Here is a 7,987-nt window from a genome sequence, read left to right on the forward strand (position 1 = left end):
TCGCATTATTAAAGCTAGAGTTAGCCTGACTCCTGCTCATTTCAGAGGCCTGCATCCAAATTCCCTTTATCTACTTCCACACTAGACACATCAGGTGGCAGTCCCAAAGGGGCTTTCTGTGATCCAACCTGTCACAAGGTGCTCAAATACCATGTTAATGAGGGTTTTACAGGCACCTAGATAAGTAGTTGCAATTTATAAACTATAGGGCCGAAAGAGAGCTTGACCTCAAGGTCATCTAGTCCATCTTCCCATGCTGAGGCAGGACATATATACCTAGAAAGACCATCCCTGACAGCCTGTTCTTAAAAACATCCAACAATGGGGATTCTACAAGATCACGTTGTTAATCTATTCCAGTACTTAACTATCATTAAGTTTTTCTTAATATCTAAGGTAAATCTGCAGATTAAGCCCATTACAGTTCTACCTTCAGTGGACATGGAGAACAATTGATCAGCATCATCTTTGTAACAGCCCATAATCTATTCAAAGACTTATGTCCCTCCCTCAGTCTTCTTTTCTCAAGGCTAAACATGTCCTGTTCTTTAACCTTTCCTCAGAGATTATGTTTTCTAAGTCATTTTAGTTGCTCTCCTCTGAACTCGCTCCAATTTGTCCACATCTTTCCTAAAGTGTGGCACCCAAAATTGGAGAGTTCTCCAGCTGAAGCCTCACCAATTCCAAGTAGAGCAGAAAAATTTCCTCCTATGTCTTACATACAACACTCCAGTTCAGGCACCCCAGAACGATATTTGCCATTTTTGCAGCTGCATCACATTTCTGGCTCATATTAAGTTTTGATCCATTACAACCCCAGATCTTTTTCTGCAGTATTACTGCCTAGCCAGTTACTTCCAATTTTGTATTTGTGCATTTGATTTTTTTCCTTCCGAAGTGTAGTCCTTTACATTTGTCTTTATTAAATTCCATCTTGTTGATTTCCAGTTCTCCAATTTATCAATGTCCTTCTGAATTCTAATGCTGTCCTCCAAAGTGCTTACAACCCCTCCCAGCTGGGTGTCATCCATAAATTTTATAAGCATACTTTCAGCCCCCTTATCCCTATCATTAATGAAAACATTTACTAGTGCAGAACACCACTAAACAATGTCCTCACAGTTTGATAATGAACCACTAATAACTAAGGCTACGATTTAGTCATGGGTATTTTTAATAAAAGTCATGGAAGGTCATGGGCAATAAACAAAAATTCTGCCTGTGACCTGTCCATGACTTTTACTATAAATACCCCTGACTAAATCTTAGCTGGGGAGCACTGCTGCTCTGGGAGGTCCTGGGGGAGCCGCTGCTCTGGGGCAACACAGGGGGCCACTGCTGGGGGAGTGCTGCTGGGAAGGACCAGGAGGCTGCTGCTCTATGGGGTGTCCCTGAGGGGGCGCTGCTCTGGGGGGTATGTCAGGGCCAGCGGCACCAGCTGCTGGCAGCCACTAAGCAGCAGCTGCTCCAGCCACCCCTCAGGACTACCCTGCTCCCCCTGGTACTCCGGCTGTCCCCGGACCTTTGCTAGGGGCCACAGAGCTGCGACTGCTCCTGCTGCCCCTGGGACCACTGCTCAGTTGATCTCTGGGGCCAGCTGCACCAGTTGCTGCTTGGGTGGTCCCCAGGGCCAACTGTTCGGGGCCGCCCAAGCAGCAGCCAATGCAGCTGTCCCCAAGGCAGCTCCAGCCGACGCGACTGGCTGCGGGGCCACCCAAGCGCCTGGCTGCAGAGCCGCTCCAGCAGTAGCTGGTGTGGATGTCCCTGGGGGCTGCCTGAGCAGCTGTCCCTGAGGCCAGCTGCTTGGGTGGCCCTGGGGCCAGCCACATGGGCCACTGCAGAAGTCACGGAGGTCACGGAAAGTCACAGAATCTGTAACTTCTGCGATCTCCATGACAGACACGGAGCCCTATTAATAACTACTCTGAGTACAGTTTTTCAACCAGTTGTGCATTTACCGTCATACTTTGGGGTGCAATCCAGAGCAGTAAGGGATTGTGTCATCACTGGACAGCAACCCTGGGTTCCTCACCATGCTTTGCTAATTTAGGTCACAGCATGGGACACTCATAGTCAGCTTACAACTGTGCAGGTCACACCCTGAGTGTATGTGTGCTAGACAGCTCTGACCCCAGTAGCCCATCTAGATTTCCACACCTTCACTTTGGCTTCCACCAGCCTTGGTTACAACCAGCAAGGTGACCTCAACATGCTCCCATTACTGGATTTTCCCAAAACCATATGCCATGAAGTGTCCAGCCCTCACCTGGACCACTCAGAGAAATAATAAGGTTTGTTGCTCCTTTAAAGAAACAAAAGCACATTACAGCTTATTAACTGCGGTAAAACCTTCAAACACAGCATTGAGTCGGTTTATAGTGAAAATAAAACAAATGTATTAAGAAAATATACATAGGACTAAGTGAGTTCAGGTATGAGGAATGAAGACAGAAAGAGAAATAAAACAAAATATACTTTCTAGTGGCTAAGACTAAACTAGCTACAGTCTTTGTTCTACCCAGATTTCTTGCCAATCTTTCTTCTTTCCAGCCCTGGCTGACTTTCTCTCAGTTAAGACTTTCCACAGAAGCACAAAGGATTGGTTTCCCTTGTCTTCATAGATGAAATATATTTGCCTAAGCAGGTTTCTCATTTACATCCAGTTGCCAGAGACTTCAACTCTCCCTTGGTTGAAGGACTCATCTTTCTCAGCTTGCAAGTACTCTGTTCCTTTGTGTCTGTCTAGTGATGGATGCCATAGATGGCTTCTTTCTTTCTTATATCTTCCAAAGTTCAATGACCTTATTTCAAGAGTCAGGGTGACCTCACTCCTTTTTTCTATCCCTGTGGACTTCCTGTTACCCTGTATGCTGTATGTAAGTGGGGCTTCCATTGTTTTGATTACCCCATGCTTAATTTAAATGGGAGACAAGTAAATAGCTGTGATATTCTCTCCTCTCTGGGAGAGACCAGTTTCTCCCTTTGTATGGACACAGACTGTAAAACCTAATATCAATGAATATCCATAATACCTTATATAGTGTTAATACATATATTTTACAATGAAATTAATCATCACTGTGTCATAGGCTTTCATAAAACACCTCACTTGATAAACTTTTATAATACAGTAAGATTATATGTAGTCAGTAGATTCAGTTGCTTATCACATGAGGTTCAGACCCCCAGTCTTTATATCCCAGATAAAGTTTCTCTTCCCTACTGGAAGCTGTTCCTCCCCCATTTGTTAGCTTGACCTTCATTGTCTCTGCTTGACGACCGGGCTGGGCAGAGACACAAACACATTCCTTTGTCGAGGGCAGACCTGTTCTCCTCATGGTATGCCTGGTTTAAATACATTTTAGTTGCAATTTCAGCATGTATCCATAACTTAATACACACTGCATACATACATCACACAAGAATATTAATGATCAAGGAGTTATTAGTTTTACAATTACATACTACATGACACCTTTTAGATCCAGATATACCCATAGGGAGTTGGGGTATGTTGAATTGGTTAGGTCAGCTGAAACTCATCAGCTGATACCAGGGAGCCCCTTTCCCTCTGGCACTGGGGTGCTTTTAGGATCACACCCATATTATAGTAATTTCATCTAGACTACATTGTGATGGGTTGGAATCCTTGGGAAGCCACCTGATGTGCTGAGATACCACTGAGTCTATCTGTTCTGCCAACATGGGCCCTCTTTAACCTCTCTTGCTGAGCCAGGCTCTTAAAACCTCCTCTAACACACACACAGGCAGGGCCACACCCAGCTGTAGATCACCTCTGAGAAGACTCGGTTTAAGGGACTTGCTCCAGCACTCAGATGTCCACCTCCCCTGGAGTGCAGACCCAAAGATATATTATGAAATTCACCCCCTCCCTCAATGTGGAGAGAGGTGTGCACACTTCTTATCCCCACAGTTAGAAATGACAGAAACTGGGTTTAATAATAAACAAAACAAATTTTTAACTATAAAAGGCAGATTTTAAGTGGTAAAGGGGGTAACAAACAGAACGAAGCAGATTACTAAGCAAATGAAATTAAACACGCAAACTAAGCTAGTTTCACTAAAGAAATTGGTTACAGATAGTACTTCTCACCCTAGATATTGTTGCAGGCAGTTTGCAAGGTTTCTGTGGTTCAGAGTTCCAGTTACATTCCTTTTCAGACTGGACCCCTCTCTCAGTCTGGACTCCTCCCTTGCCTTCCCTTTTGCAGTCTTTCTTCTTGGGCAGACAGCCATGGAGAGGAGGAGTCCTGTTTGCCTTCCTCCCCACCCTGAAATAGGATTTACATAAGGCGGGAATCCTTTGTTTCCCAAACTTGACCCTACCCACTTTCCCTCATAGTGGAAAGTTACTAGAAGTCCCAGGTTATGTTTTAGTATCAGCTGACAAGACCACCGGACCACAGTTTCCATGAGTAAGTGGCAGTATGGAGCATCCATTGGAAGGCCAGGCTTTTCACAGTCCATTGTCCTCACTAATGGGCCATCCACCCTGTCTGGGTTTTCCATTGTTGTACCTGAAGTGTTAGCAGTGGGCATCACCCAAAGTATCATAGTTGAAATACAGATATATAGTCAATATTCCTAATTTCAGATACAGAAATTATATAGGCATACAAATTGGAAAGGTTATGATTTACTGAATGTGATTATCCAATGATATCTCACATGCGCCATTTTGCATAAAGTATATCTCAGTTATGTCATTCATATCATAAGCATATTTTCATAAGGAATATGACATGCAATGTCACACACATTTCCGTAGTTTGCTTATGAGAAAGTCATGTGGGACTGCATCAAAATCTTTACTAAAATTAAGTTATACTGGATGTACTGCTTCCCCACATCCACTAGGCCATTAACCCTGTTAAAGAAAGAAATTACATTGGTTTGGCATGATTTGTTCTTAACCAGTCTGTGTAGGTTATTATTTATCACTCTGTTATCCTCTAGGTGCTTGCAAATTGATTGTTTAAGAACATGTTCCAGTAGTTTTCCAGGCATAAAACTTAGGCTGACTTGTCTATAATTCCCTGGGTCCTCTTGTTCCTCTTTTTGAAGATAGATACTATGTTTGCCCTTCTCCAGTTCTCTGGAGTCTTCTCTGTCTTCCGTCAGTTCTTGAAGATAATCATGCTAATGATTCCAAGATTGCTTCAGTTAGTTTCTTACGTACCCTTAGGGTGAATTTCCTCAGGTGCTGCTGACTTGAATACATCTAATTTAGCTAAATATTCTTTAACCTTCCCCATTGTTGTTAATATTGTGTTGAGTATCTGGTCAGAATTTACCTTGTGAAGACTGAAGCAAAATAGGCATTAAACACCTCAGCTTTCTTGATGTCATCCATTATTATCTTTTCTTCCCAGCTAAGTAGTGGACCTACATTTTTCTTTGTCTTCTCTTGCTTCTAATGTACTTATAGAACCTCTTCTTATTGTCTTTTATGTCCCTTGCTAGGAGCCTTAGCCTTTCTGATTTTCTCCCTACATCTTGTGCTATACTTTTGTACTCATCCTCAGCAAGTTGTCCATGTTTCCACTTTTTATAGGATTTCTTTTTGATTTTCAGGTCATTAAAGAGCTCCTGATGCAGCTGTATTGGCCTCTTACTAGTCTTCCTTCCTTTTCTTCTCATTGGGATAGTTTGCTCCTGTGCTGTTAATATTTTCTTTGAGAAACTGCCAGCTCTCCTGCATTCTGTTGTTCCTTGGATTCTCTTCTGGTGGGACCCTACCTACCTACCAGTTCTCTGAGTTTGTTAAAGATTACTTTTTTGAAATCCATTGGCCTTCTTCTGCTTCTCTCACTCCTTCCTTTCCTTAGAACCATGAAGCCTACCATTTTATGATCACTTTCATCCAAGTTGCCTTGCTCCTTCAAATTCCCAATAACTTCCTCACTGCTATTCAGAATCAAGTCTAAAATGGCTGTCCCCCTGTTTACTTCACCCACCTTCTGAAACAAGATGTCCCCAACACATTCTAAGAACCTTCTGGAAATTTTGTGTTTTGCTGTATTACTTTTCCAATAGATGTCTGGGTAGTGGAAGTCCCCCAATACTCCCATGCTTTGTGTTTTGGATATTTCTGTTATTTGTTCTAGAAATGCCTCATTCGCCTCCTCCTCTTGATTTGGAGGTCCATAGTAAACCCCTACCATGACATTGCCCCAGTTTTTTTCCCCTTTTATCTTCACCCAGGGACTTTCAACTGGTTTGCCTCTCACCTGCTTCAGGATCTCAGAACAAGTGTACATTCTGGATGTATAATGCCCAGAGGTGCATTAAGGTTAATGGGGGCCCTGGGCAAAAAGAACTTTTGAGTCCCCCACAACCCCATCACTATGGGGCCCCGCCCTCTGCTCCTCCTCTCCCCCAAGGCCCCACCCCTTGACTAGGCCAGAAGCTGGAGCCAGGCTGTGGTAAGAGCCGCAGCACCTGCCCAGGCAGACAAGTCACTGTGGGGAGTCCAAGGGCACTGGAACCTTTGTAAAAGTAGAGGGGCTAAGGCCAAAGTGGCAGAGGAATCCCCCCCATCACTTCTGGGCCCCACTGCCTCCCCCACTCATTCCCCAAGCTCCCTTTCATGGTCTTGAATCCCAGGCCCACCCCACTCCTTGCTTCTTGACCACAGCGCTCCCCTGACCACAGTGCCCACCTGTTAAGCTGGCCTTGTGTTCACCTTATTTTGAAACTCCACTGCCTTCATGGATTGGCATCAGGGGATCCCTGCTTCAAAGTTCTTACAATCTAGTACAGATAGCCAAAAGAGTTCAGAAGACATACTGCAGCAAGTACCAGAATGAGTCTGAGGTTTTCATTTTATTCAAATTAGGTCTTCCCTCAGGTTTTCGACAATTTGGTAGTGCAGCACCATCATGTTTTAGAATTATGACTCAGAACATGGCCGGTTGTGCCTTTGCTATTTCCATTTACAGATAGGGTCTGCCTCCTGTCCTGGATCACAAATATGGACTAAGAAAACAAGCAATTACAAGAGCTCATAGTTGGCCTAACTTGTGTAGGTGATATGGATCTCTGAGCTATAACATTTCATGCACCTGTTTCAGTGGAAAAATAGCTGACATTCTACCCTAGCAGAGGATTACTTTAATCAGGCAGAGATCAAATATGAGGACACATCTTGAATTTGGAGGTGTGGCTGACAGGGATGACATGTTCCAGTCTGCCTATGTAGTTTCATTGGAACCCATGGCAACAAAATGTTCCAGTATAGGATGTACAATCTTGATAAGAGTAAAGGTTTCATGTTACAACTTTAAGATGAAAGACCTCTGAACTTCTGTTAATCAAGTGTTGGCAATATTGCTAACAGTTAAAAATCTGAAAAATCACAAAGCGTGTTGTTAAGTTTAGGTCTTAGCTCAATACGTGTCCCGCTGGTCTGGGAGCATGTGAGAGGTCATGACTCACATTCAGAGCTGACACTACTACAAGCAAGCAGAACATGCTTAGGACACGAAAGGGCTTAGTAACTGTTTTGAGTGGGTGACTTTCAAAGGCTACAGGTACAATATTTGCTGGCTTTTCTAGCACACTGGGCTCTGCTCTGTAGTAATACCCTCCAGCTAACTCAGAGGTGGTTTGTTGAGTTCCTACAGGAACTAAATGAGTCCTCTTCAGCTGGATGGGCAAGTCCAGCCAACGAAGGGTTCTTGGGAAGCGGAAAGCAAAAGGCCTCCAAAGACATCTCTTCAAAAGAAGAAAAGGAGTACTTGTGGCACCTTAGAGACTAATCAATTTATTTGAGCATAAGCTTTCGTGAGCTACAGCTCACTTCATCGGATGCATACTGTGGAAACTGCAGAAGACATTCTCTGGGTATATAATGTCTTCTGCAGTTTCCACAGTATGCATTCGATGAAGTGAGCTGTAGCTCACGAAAGCTTATGCTCAAATAAATTGGTTAGTCTCTAAGGTGCCACAAGTACTCCTTTTCTTT

Source organism: Natator depressus, chromosome 1 (genome assembly GCF_965152275.1).
Source record: "Natator depressus isolate rNatDep1 chromosome 1, rNatDep2.hap1, whole genome shotgun sequence".
NCBI classification, from domain to species: Eukaryota; Metazoa; Chordata; order Testudines; family Cheloniidae; genus Natator; species Natator depressus.